The sequence below is a fragment of the Eretmochelys imbricata genome, chromosome 7 (assembly GCF_965152235.1).
Source record: "Eretmochelys imbricata isolate rEreImb1 chromosome 7, rEreImb1.hap1, whole genome shotgun sequence".
NCBI classification, from domain to species: Eukaryota; Metazoa; Chordata; order Testudines; family Cheloniidae; genus Eretmochelys; species Eretmochelys imbricata.
In genome coordinates this window covers 30,733,758-30,746,292 of record NC_135578.1, presented here as the reverse complement: position 1 = coordinate 30,746,292, position 12,535 = coordinate 30,733,758, and positions in this window count along the sequence as shown.

Below are 12,535 nucleotides of genomic sequence, written 5' to 3'. Positions count from 1 at the left end.
GCTCACAGACTAACTTCCTCCCCTGGAGTGTCTGCGGGGCAGCTTGTGGGGGACACCCCTACCTCCCCTTAAATCTGTGCCTCATTTGCCTTGCAGGATGGATCCTTAACCCCCCCCAAAAGGGGGCGGAAGGATCAACCTGCCAAATGATATTCTGAACCCCCAAACTCCTGGGAGGTGACCCCTCCCCAAATCAACTAGGGGGAGTTTATTGAACCAAACAAGGGGCTATGCTGTTCCCTGCTGCCTCCCCCCGTGCCGTAGGGAGTGGAGGTTTCCACCCAGCGATCCCCCTGTGTGTCTGTCCTGTTGCCACCCCCCAATCCACACACACAAAGGTGCCTGTTTGACTCGGTTCGATGGATGATTTTTTGTTTTTGTTTTTTATTTTCCAGATTAAACCAAAATCTGAATGAGAGACACCGCATCCATGTGTCTGTCCAGGGTGGGGTGGCTGGCACAGTGCCTCAGAGAGGGGGTGCTCAGAAGGCACTAGCCCAGGAGGGGTGGGGGAGCATGGAAGAGATGTAGTGGGGTTCAGAGGCAAGGGGTTTGATGGGGGACAGGAACTGGGGGGGGCAGTGCAGAAGGGGTGCTGGGAGTGGAAGTAAGTGGAGCACGATGGAGGTGAGGTCACAGAGTGGGGGGTGTCACCCTTCCCAGGGGTCCTCCAACCCAGGGGACATGTGCAAGGTGTGGTGTAGGGGATTGGGGACCTTGGGGGGTGAGTCTCCTCCTCCCCCAGCTCTGCTGGGGGCAATGAGGGATTCTGGGGTCCCTGGGATGGGATGTGGGGGCCTGGAGACCGTTGCCCAGCAGGATTCTCCTGTTGCCATGGCATCACCTCAGGGCACCACGGCGTCCTGGTCTGAGTGGAGTGTCTGTGAGTCCATCCTTTCCTTTGGGGGGGAGTGTGCATGATCATTGTGGTCTCTAACCCCCCAAACTCCAGCTTCTCTCTGTGCCCCATAGTGGAAGGGTATAGGGGGGCACAAAGTAGGTGGGGGTCATGAGAGAGGGGGAGTGGAGGAGTAAATGGGGGGCAAAGGTGTGTGGCTGGGTTTGGCGGGTTAGCAGGTGTGTGTGGAGGGGTAGGCAGATGTCGGGAGGAGTGACCGAGCCGCAAGGGGCATGAAGGATGTGGGGACTCAACAGGAGTGCTGGGGTGGGTATGATTGGGTACCAAGGGCATGGGGGGGGCTAAAAAGGGGTGGATTGGGTGGGGGCCGCTGGCTCTGACACTTCCTCTCCCCTTGGTGTCTCAGGCACTGAGCTCACCCAAGTCCCTGGGGCATCATGAAGAGTGGAGATGAGCCGGACACAGAGCAGGTAACAGGACATGTGAGGTGACACCCCCAAAATCCCTCGGGGGTGTGTGCAATGGAGGATGCAACATGGATAGGAAGGCATCTGGGGACACTACGTCTCAGTTTGGGGGGGCCTGTCGGGGCACTGGATCCTGATTTCAATGGCAGGTGCATCTGGGGCACTGGTCCTGGTTTCGAGGGCAGGAATCTGGGGGCACGAGGTCCCCATTCAGGAAGGGGCTCTGGGTCTCAATTTCAAGGAGGGTGTCTGGGAGAGCTGGGCCCCAATTCACAGAGGGGTGGCAGTGGCATCTGGGAGAGCTCCAGTCCTCTGGATAACCCCCTTCCAGCAAAGGGGCTGTGAGGGAAGGGTACCCCATTAATGGCTTCCTGGTGCATTGCAGGGCAAGGCAGGAATGGAACTGGATGGCGAGATGGAATTGCGCCGATGGTGAGCACAGAGGATGCTGGGAATATCACCCCGAAGGTGTGGGGTACAGGGCTGCATGGTTCCCTGGGGGAGCCAGGATACCAAGTTAGCAGGGGAGGATACCGGACTAAACCCAGGGTGGGGGGGTGTGTGTGTGTGGCATCACGCTGTGGAAAATGTGGGAATTGCTGCCATATTTGTAAGAATAATAGGTATGACTCAGTTTCCCCATGCCCTTGGGATTGCCGTCCTATGGGCGGGAAGGGTTACTTTCCCCTCCAGGGCAGGGGAGACGGGACAGCTGCAGCTCTCTCTGGCTGGGGGTGGGTGCACCAACAAGAACTCTCCCTAGGAACAGAGCCCTGGAGTGAACCCGGGAGCCCCGAGGGGTGCACCTGGGCACCAAAGCCTTGTCTACTCAGGAGCTATTCCTCATTAATGATTCCTAACTCCATTTGTGGACACCCTAATTTCAGAATCAGAAGTGCCTTATCTCAAATTATCCTAATCCAGATTAAACTAATCTGGAACAAGGCACTCTGCTCCTGGTCCAAGAGCATCCACATATGGAGTTAATCAGGAATAGTTAATCCACTTAAAATTCTCACCCTGCCTTAATCTGGAGGACTGTTTCCATGTAGGCACAGGGGCAGCTATCAGGTAATAATGCCTTACCTGATGCCTTACCGGCAGAATGCTGTACGGAGAGAGACTGCAGGACTTAGTTGCTGTCATTTAACCAAGAGAAAGTGAAGAGGTAACTTGCTCCCAGTCTCTAGGCACCTGCCTGGAGAACAGACATGATAACAGAAGGTTCTTCAGTCTAGCAAAGGGCCACCAAAGTCCAGATTTGCCCTAGTTCAAATGGGAATTAATTCAGGGCAGCCCTATGGCCCGTGGTGCCGGAGGTCAAACTGGACAATCACACTGGGGCCTTATGAGCGACGAATGTTCGTGTAAAAACAAATGGGGGATAACCTGGCCAGGAATCCACTGAGGCTGAATGTGAGGAGAAGGTTTGTGACCAGCAGAGGAGGGAGGGTCTGGAGCAACCTCCCAGTAGGAGGAATGGTTGGCAAACGCCCCAACCGGCCTGAGGATGGAGCTAGGTAAATTTCCAACCAAGATCCTATAACAGGTTGGCTGCAAGAGCAAGGCCGGGACTCAGTGGCCCAGCCCTATGTTCCTAAATTGCTGGATTAGGAATCTGGCTGCCCAGGCCGGGGGGCAGAGAGCGAGGCTCTGGTGGGGAAAGGAGGAGGAGGCAGAAGTAGAGTAGGTAGTTTCCAGCATGGACTCCGGGCTGAGCCTGGCTTTCTGTGCTGCGCTAAGGACCCTGCGATGTTGGAACCCAGGGGACTAGTAAACACTGGCTTGCTCTGAACAGGCTGCACTGGGTCGCTTGCAGGACGCTGAACTCAGGGGAACCACTGGGGAGATACAGAGACACATGGGGCGCTGGAGAGCCCAGGGCCCTGCCTAGGCATGCTGGAGTAGGGGTGCTCGCTCTAACCCCATGGCCTGGCATGCCCACGGGGGCATTCCTGGACATGCTTGCCAGCACAGTGCACCCCGGTAAATCTGTGATGCTTCCGCTAAGCCCTGCCTCTCTCCTCAGTTCTGCGTGGAGCCTCTCCCGTGACCCCAGCACTGCCCAGGAGGTAGGGGATGGGACTGGGGTGTGTGGAGGGGGGAGGAGTGGGCTTAGTTAGTGTCTCGGAGGCACCCAATCCCCTACAATGCCATCCCTGTATTAGGGGGAGGCTAATACTGGGGATCCCTGTATGGTGCCAATACTGATGTGGGGTGCTGGCAGGTGTCACTGCAGAGTGGGGGGACAGAGACTGGGGTTCTTGGGGGGTCACCACAGTGTTGGGAGAGGGACTGGGGCTCTCTGGGGTGTCACTGAAAGGGATGCAGCTGAATCTGCTTTAACCCACTCTGTTGTTGCAGGAGAAGGCGCTAGAACAGGGGCAACAGATGATGGATGCTGCTGAGGGGTAAGAGTGGGGTGGTGGAGTTGGCATCTGGGCCTCTCCACCTCTAGTGACTGTGGGTGGAGGGACAGAGTTGGGGGGGGTTAATCTGTAATACTGGATCCACGGGGCAATTGTCCTCTGGGGGACATGGCTGGGTTGGGGGAGGTCACAACTAGACTGGGGCATGCCCAGGAGTCAGGGACCCATGGGGGGCAGACAGCTCAGCCCCATTGGGTGGGGGTTGATCTGCCATGTGGGGCGGCAGCAGCCGCCTCTCCATCCTGGCTCCCTATCTGCCCCGGGGATGCTGCTTTCCCCATTCCATCCCCCCACTGGCTCCATGCCCCCCCAGGGGACTCAGTCTCATGCCCCTAATGGAATCCACCCCCCCTCACAGAAGCTTTTAGCTGATCAGTGCTAAAGGAATTTCCACTCCAGCCCCCGGCCCCGCCCCCGAACACAGCCTGGCCTGGAGCCGGGGGAGGGAGATACCGGGTTGGACGGGCCCACAGGTCTGCTCCTGGGCAGGGAGAGGGGAAGACAGGATACTGCGCTAGATGGGCCCATTGGTCTGATGCGGGGAGGGGCGGGGGATACTATCCTCTCACCAGGATGCCCTCCCCACCCGCAGGTCACCTGGGGGCACCTCCCCTCCACCCCACAATGACCCAGAAGAACCAGACAGTGCCTGTCAGGAGGTAGGAGGGCTGGGGGGTAGTGGGATTTGGGCATCTGACCTGCACACTCCCCCACTCCAAGGAAGGGGCTGCCTGTGGGGGAGAAGGTGGAAAAGGAAGCCGCCTCTTAGATGCAAAGCCACAGGAGGAGGGGAAGGCCTGGAGATAGAGTTAGGAGGTATCTGGGCTCTAAAGGGATTCCTCCCACCAGGAACCTGGGCCTGTCGCTGAAGCCTTAGAGAGCTCAGACCATCTCTCCCAGCTGGAGTCACGCACCACCCTCTCAGGTGAGTTCTCAGGGGGAGGAATCCCTGTGTAAACAGCCCCCGCTCTCCACCCCAGAGGTGGCTGCATCTCAGCACCACACAAGGGATACCTGTGTGCTTTTGGATCTGTGGTGGGTTGGGGTTATAGACTGAGCCCCCCCTGCTACCTTCAGCTCAGCCACTCTGCCCCCTCAGGCATGGGCAGCACTGTGTGGACCATGGGGTGTCACATCAGCCACTGGAGACTGGCACACCAGCAGGGTTACCACGTGGACCAGCTGACACAGGTGGATACAGCTGGACTCCCCATCTTGGATCTGTAGGTACTCTTACTGTTCCTTTGGGAGGAGCCTTATTATTTGTCAGACCCTGGGCTCAGCATTTCACCAGGGCAAGTCCAGGGGCTCTACCCCCAGGGCTGGGCCTCTGGGCTCCAGCACCCTCTGAGGCTCCACGGCTGGTCCCAACAAGTTCAGACTCCTGGCAGAGCCTTTGCTCCTTGGGAGTGACACGGCTGGGAGGATCTGCAGGGACCCCGCGCAGCCTGCTCCGAGCAAGCCAGTGAGTCCCCTGGAATCCAGTATTACAAAGCCCCTAGTAGGATGGGGAAGCTAAGTTTAACCCAGAGAACCTGGGAACAGCTTGGCCTGGCCCTCCCGCAGGCCTCCTCCCCTTCACCTCTCAGCTCTCTCTGCATGGGGAGTATCATGGTTCCTTCCCCACTCTGAACTCTAGGGTACAGATGTGGGGACCTGCATGAAAACCCCCTAAGCTTATTTTTACCAGCTTAGGTTAAAACTTCTCCAAGGTACAAACTATTTTACCTTTTGCCCTTGGACTTTATTGCTGCTGCCACCAAGCATCTAACAAATATATAACAGGGAAAGAGCCCGCTTGGAAACGTCTTTTCCCCCCAAAATCCTCCCCAAACCCTACACCTCCTTTCCCGGGGAAGGCGTGATAAAAATCCTCACCAATTTGCATAGGTGAACACAGACCCAAACCCTTGGATCTTAAGAACAATGAAAAGCAATCAGGTTCTTAGAAGAAGAATTTTAGTTGAAGAAAAAAAGTAAAAGAATCACCTCTGTAAAATCAGGATGGTAAATAGCTTACCCCTCAAAACATAGAGGCTCCCTCTAGGCAAAACCTTAAGTTACAAAAAGACACAAAAACAGGAATATACGTTCCCTTCAGCACAGCTTATTTTATCAGCCATTTAAACAAAACAGAATCTAACACATATCTAGCTAGATTGCTTACTAAGTTCTAAGACTCTATTCCTGTTCTGTCCCTGGCAAAAGCATCACAAGTGAGCTGTAGCTCACGAAAGCTCATGCTCAAATAAATTGGTTAGTCTCTAAGGTGCCACACGTACTCCTTTTCTCTTCACACAGACAGAGACCCCCTTTGTTTCTCCCCACCTCCAGCTTTGAAAGTATCTTGTCTCCTCATTGGTCATTTTGGTCAGGTGCCAGAGAGGTTATCCTAGCTTTTTAACCCTTTACAGGTGAAAGGGTTTTTCCTCTGGCCAGGAGGGATTTTAAAGGTGTTTACCCTTCCCTTTATATTTATGACAGGGTGGAAGCCCAGGATAGCTAGAGTGGGGCTAGCTAGGAAGCAGGGATGGGGGGCATGGCATTGAATGGTCTTAGGCAGTCAGGGTGGATGCAGGGTGGGGGTGGGAAGCAGGGGGTGTTGGGTGGTCCCAGGCAGTCAGAATAGGGTGCTGGGTGGGGGGCATTGGGTGGTCCCAGGCAGTCAGGATGGGGTGCTGGGTGGGGGGCATTGGGTGGTCCCAGGCAGTCAGGATGGAGTGCAAGATGGATGTGGGGGGCAGGGGGGTATAGGGTGGTTCCAGGCAATCACGGTGGGGTGCAGGGGGTAGGGACATTGGGTGATCCCAGACAGTCAGGGTCGGGGTGCCGGGTGGATGTGGGGGGCAGGGGGCATAGAATGGTCCTAGGCAATCACAGTGTGGTACAAGGTGGGGGTGGGCAGCAGGGGGCGTTGGGTGGTCCCAGGCAGTCAGGGTGGGGTGCAGGGTGGGCATGACAGTGTTTGCTCCCATCTCACGCTCTCCTCTCATCCTCAATGGTCCAGAATGAATCTTACAAGCACCGGCTGAGGAAACATGAGCAGGATTGCAAAGCAGCTGTGAGTCTGTCCCCCACACTCCATGGTTTATGGGGCCCTTCTCTCCCCTCCGATGGTATGCCCCCACCCTGCCCAGACCTGAGCCTCCTGCCAGCTCCCTCACATCTCACCTGAGCCCTGACCCACTCAGTGCACCTGCCCCCAGCCTCTTCTGACTACCTCTCAGTACCCCTACCCTGAGACCCTAGAGTGTCCCCCACAATCTCCCTGACCCCCCATGATGGCCTGTCTTCCAGCCTTGATTACCCCAGGCCCTCCTGATGCCCTCTTATGGGGCTCCCTCCCACTGAGTCAGTCCCCCCATGTGATCCCCCATCACCTCTGATGCTCCAGTTTGGGGCCCTCATGGGGAACTCCAGCCTAGGCATGTCTCATGATCCCCTGAGTTCCCTCCATTCACCCCCAGGGAACACACACAAAGTTAACTGCCCCACCCGAGTTCTATGTTAATGCGGAAGGGGCCTCTTTGCAGTGCCCTCCCCCAGTCTCAGGGCACCACTAAGAACTGAGACTCTCATCATGTGGATGAGTGCTTGGAAATCCCCCCAGAGAGGGTCAGGGCTGCAGGGAATCACCACCTGGACACTGAGTTCCCCCACTCCAAGGGGGGATACCCCCTCCCAGATCTGAGAGCCTCCAGTGGTAAAGCCAGCCCCTCCCACCACAGGTGCCCCTGCCCCTCCTGGGGCTGATGGAGGAGGAGGTGCTGGCGACCATAACAGAGACCCTGAAAGGTGAGGGGGGCAGGGGTGACGGGCGGGGGGTAAAGCTGGGGATGTCAGCTCAGCGGGGAATGGGATCCCACCCTAGCCAGCACAGTGTAATGCAGCAGGGTGACACCATGCAACCTACCAATGCAGCATGGCAGCCCAATGGAATCACCCAGTGCAACTCAATACAGCACTATGTGACCTCTCTGTGCCAGGTGACACACCCCCAGCAACACCAAGCAACCATCCATGCCGCGTGACACCCCCCTCCCCCCCCATACAGTGTAACACCACACAACCACGCTGCGTCGGGTGAAACAGTACAATCACACTGTGCTGCGTGAGCCCCCTGGCGCAACATAATGCGACTCAACAACGTTATACCACATGACCCCCCCTCCATGTGGCAATGCAACAACACTGGGCAGCACAACAATGTCCAGAATCCAAGCCTGTCCAACCCTCCCCCCAGTTCCAGGACCCTGACTCCTTCCCTTAGCCAATCAGCATATGATGTGCAATGCCAGCCGATAGATGGGAAACCGTGCCAAGAGCTGGCCCGAGGGTTACGTAAAGCTTGCCATAAAACACTGGGGAGTGGGGGAGGGAAGGTGGCTTCCCAGCATGGGGCTAACTCCTTATAGGGCAAGGAGGGGGTGAGCCTGTGATGCAGCTACTTGTGCCCACTAGGTGGAGCCCTTGCACCTACAGTGCCCCCCTCCTTCCCTATGGCAGGTCCTTAGGGCAGGGTGGACTGTGAGCCAGTGTTGATCACCAGTTTTTTCTCCCAGATTACCGGCGGCATCTGGGAGCAAGGCACCCACTCACTCACCAGATGGAGCAGCGCATAGAGCAACTGAGGCAGCAGCTGGGCGCCAGGAGCCCTGGGTCAGGAGGGGTTGTTCAGACGGTCCACACCCCATGAGCCCCCAAACTCCCCTGCATCCCATCCTGTCACCCCCAATTCCTGACCTTGGCACTTCACTCTCTCACACCAATGCCTGACCTCTGACTATCCTAATGCATGACCCCATCTCTCTCCCAAGCACCTGACCGCCCCTCACCCCATCCCAGAATGAGATTTGGAACTTTGTAGACAAAATTAAAATGGATCTCTCCTTTGCTCGGACCCATTGCCTCCTGGAGAGCAGAACGAGGGGGGCTGTGCTGTAGGGAGCGGGCTTGGAACTCAGGAGGGGACACTCCCCGGCAGCCAGTGCTAACCCCAATGCTGTAGGACAGCTCTAGGGAGTCGAGGGAGTCGTTGTATGGGGGGAGGTGTTTGGTAAGGGATGTTCTCCTTGGACCGCGGTCCCTATATAAATAACCGCACCCCAGAGGTAGCTGCATCCTAGGCTCCTTCCCCTGGCTCTGTTATGAACAGGGTCAAGTCCACACACATACATACATGGGGGCTGCATGGGAGCTAGAGAGCTGGGATACTAGGGAGGGGGAAAGCAGGTCCAGTTGTCAGGGGGGTAAGGGGACACTGTGGGTCAGGACTGAGGGGCACTAGCAGAGCTGGGGCAAGGAGACTGGGTCAGGATTGAGGGGCATTAACAGCTGTGGGGGAAGGGCTAGGACAGTGGAGCGGAAGCTGCAGGTGCTAGGCCATTCCCTAGCACCCACTCTGCTATGTTTGCAAGGTGTTTTTTAAATCCTCAGTCCCCTCCACACACCCCCACCTAGACACCAAAACTCTGCCACCTGTTGGCCTTAGGTGAGAAGGGCAACCTCACTCCCCCAGCTCCCTGTACCAGATAGGGCTTCCCCCAAATCAGACACAACAGACAAAGTCTTTCAAGTTGTGCCAGGGGCATAAGGGTTGCAATGGGCCTGCTAGTGAGTGGGGATGAAGGGCTGTGAGCAGCCCCTAACCCTGTGGGGAACCCTGGCGCTCTTTTCTCGCATTCGTGTTCCATTGTAAAGCCCTCTGCAGACGCTAGAATTTGCTCAGATTTTAGGAGTCCCCTGTGAACTGAGTTTGTTGCTTCTTGGCTTGGTCTCCTCTACCTTCCTTATCCCATAAACCCAGCAAAAATATGTCTGGGAGGGGGGCAGGTCAGGACTGAGGGGCATTAGCAGAGCTGGCTTGGGCCGGGCTGAGATGGCAGGCGTCTCTGGGGATGATGGGGCCCTGATCTCAGTTGTGGGTCTGTGCAGTGCCCAACAAGCTTGGTCCCTAGTATAACAATATTGTGATAACATTGCTATGGCAGGATGTGCTGTTCAAACAGTCTTACTGCAAGCAGTGTTCAGTCTTGAAGATTTGCTTCCTTGTTAGTTTTGTAATGCTCATTCATTTGGGACGTAGCTGTTGCAAGCAGCTAGAGTTTGCTTCCTGCCTTTATCTCTCTAACTGGAGACCTCCCTGGGACCCAGGCATTAGTGTTCTGTCTGAGATCTCTGAGAAAAAAGATCATCCTCTGCGCAGTTTGCAACCACCTCTCTTTCAGGACTGGTGCATCTAGTGTAAATAAACAGCTGATACTAAGAAAATCTCCACATACATTATAAGGGACCTCTATGATTATCTAGTCGGGCCTACTACATAACAGGCCATAGGATGGCCATGATTAATTCCCATTGGGACTAGAAAAGAGCTGGGAGAAGAAACATCCCATCTTGATTTAAAATTTGCCAGTGATGGAGAATCCATCACAATTCTTGGTAAGTTGTTCCAATGGTTAATTACTTCACTATTAAAAAATTGGTCCTTATTTCCTCTCTGAATTTGTCTAGCTTCAACTTCCAACCCTTGGCTTGTGTTAGACCTTTGGCTGCTAGATGGAAGAGTGCATTATTAAAGGCTTTTTTCCCCATGTAGGTACTTATAGATTGGGATCAAGTCACCCCTTAACCTTCTCTTTCTTCAACTAAACAGATTAAGCTCCAGGAGTCTTTTGTTATAAGGCATGTTTCCTTTATGATTCTTCTGGCTGATAACTGTGTTCGGGCCCTTCTAAATCAGTTTATCATCCAGCAAAAATCCAGTTCTTTTAATGTTGTCTCTGCTTACTCTGCAGTCTGGTCCTTGTGTTGGGACCTTGCTTTAAGTGACAGCAACCAGGAGATGCTCTGCAGCTGTGTCCCATTGATCTGAGGCTCCTGAAAGCATTGATTGGCTTGCTGGTGAAATTCTCAGGCACTGCTAACCCTAGAGCTTTGTTGTTCACGTGTGCCAGCATCTTAATTAAAACTGGTTCCCTCTCCTTTTATATTCAATGGGCTAGTGGGAAGGGTTGGGGGAGCAGGCCATGGGATTGTGCGTGTGTGTAACTAATACAGTGATGCCTACCTGGGTTTGCAGAGGGCCTGACCAGTGCTCTGAGAGGGAGGAACTATTGACCAGGGGATGAATAGCAACACAAAGTTGTTGTGGTAGAGTTGTGATGGCAGAGGAAATGTTGGGAAGTGATCCTGGTTCCATGTATCTGTGGCTGCGATAGGTGTTGGGTCACTGGAGGGACCCTGAATCAGAGCTGAGAGAACACTTCACAGAATTTGACACACTACCATCTCTGGGCAGCTCCGACCATGGGACCAGGATGGCACCTGCTGGGGTACAGGGACAGTTACCTGGTTACCAGGAAGATGCGGTCTTGGTTACTGGGGAGATGAGAGAATGGTTACCTAGTTACAGAGGGGATGGTTACAGCAGGCCACTGTTGTAGTTACCGGGGGTGGGGTGGGGGTGGGGTGGGGGAATGATTACCTAGGTAGCAGGAGGGACACAGTTACCTGGTTACCAGGAGGATATCATGTTGGTCACAGGAATCACAGGGATGCCTGTCCTGCCTGGTTACAGTGTTAACAGGCAGTCCCCTGTGATGTCAGCGATGATACCCCAAACCTTTCACCAGATACTTGGGGGGAATTGCTGGAGCCCCATCCCAGAGGGAACATGGAGTAGATATGGAGGGAGCATGGACCCCAAGGAGTGGAGGGGCTCTGTAACAGGTGTAAGAGGCAGCATGGTCTAGTGAGGAGTCAGGACTCCTAGGTTCTATCTCTGGCTCTGGGCAGGAGCAGCATCTAGTCAAGAGCAGGGGGACATTGTTGGAAATGCTTCTCCCAGTGGGTGTGGAGTGACTGCCCAGTCCCCGCACCTCTTTGTGAACCCTTTTCCTCATGCCCTGGTGTTTGCCTCACCACCAAGGGGCAGAGTTAATGGCCCCTTCCCTTGGGTTTGGGAGTGGTGGGTAGGTGGCAGTTCCCAGCACCATGAGAATGGCATTTTTTACCTTGGCAAAATGTATCTAGAGGGGAACAGGGTGGGGCCAGGACGCGGGGTGGGTGAGCAGAGCCAAGACATGAGGGCAGGAGGGAGCAAGGCCTGGACCAATAAGGAGGAGGAGGCATGGCCTGGTCGGGCACCATGTGCCATTTAACTGGGTGGGTGCGGCTCTTCCTAAGCAGGGCACATGTATCAGTTCACTTGCTGTAACTGCACTGAGTGGGCCCTAGGAGCTTGCCCACCTGGTGACCCCCACTGCTCAGTCCTGCACCAGTAGGTGCCACAGGGATCCCCAAGGCATCTCCCCTGTGCCCAGTATGGCCCAGTCCCAGCTGAGGGCATCATTAGTCCTGAGTTCTCTGACCTGACACACACACAGACCCAGGAGTGCTGATTCCCAGGAGCAATATAGGCAGGGACAAGGAGAGGGGAGTGGGTTCTCTAAACACCATTGTCAGAGCTGGGGATAGAACCCAGGAGTCCTGACTTGTAGCCCCCTGCTCTAACCTGCTGCTCACCCCCCACTCCCTGAAGTTCTGGGGACTTTCCAAACCAGTTTAGCAGGGTGTGGAGAAGGCTGAAGGTCAAAGAGAACCTCCCACTCCCCATCTGGCTGGGACAGTGCCTGTCTGGGGGTTCACCTTGTGATTAGCCAACTGTCCCTGCTCAGAGTCAGGGATGCTTCTGCCAAACCAGGAGCCCCATACAGGCTCAAAGGGCATGCCAGGGCTCCTGGGTTCTATCCCTAGCTCTGCCACTGACCTTGCACAAG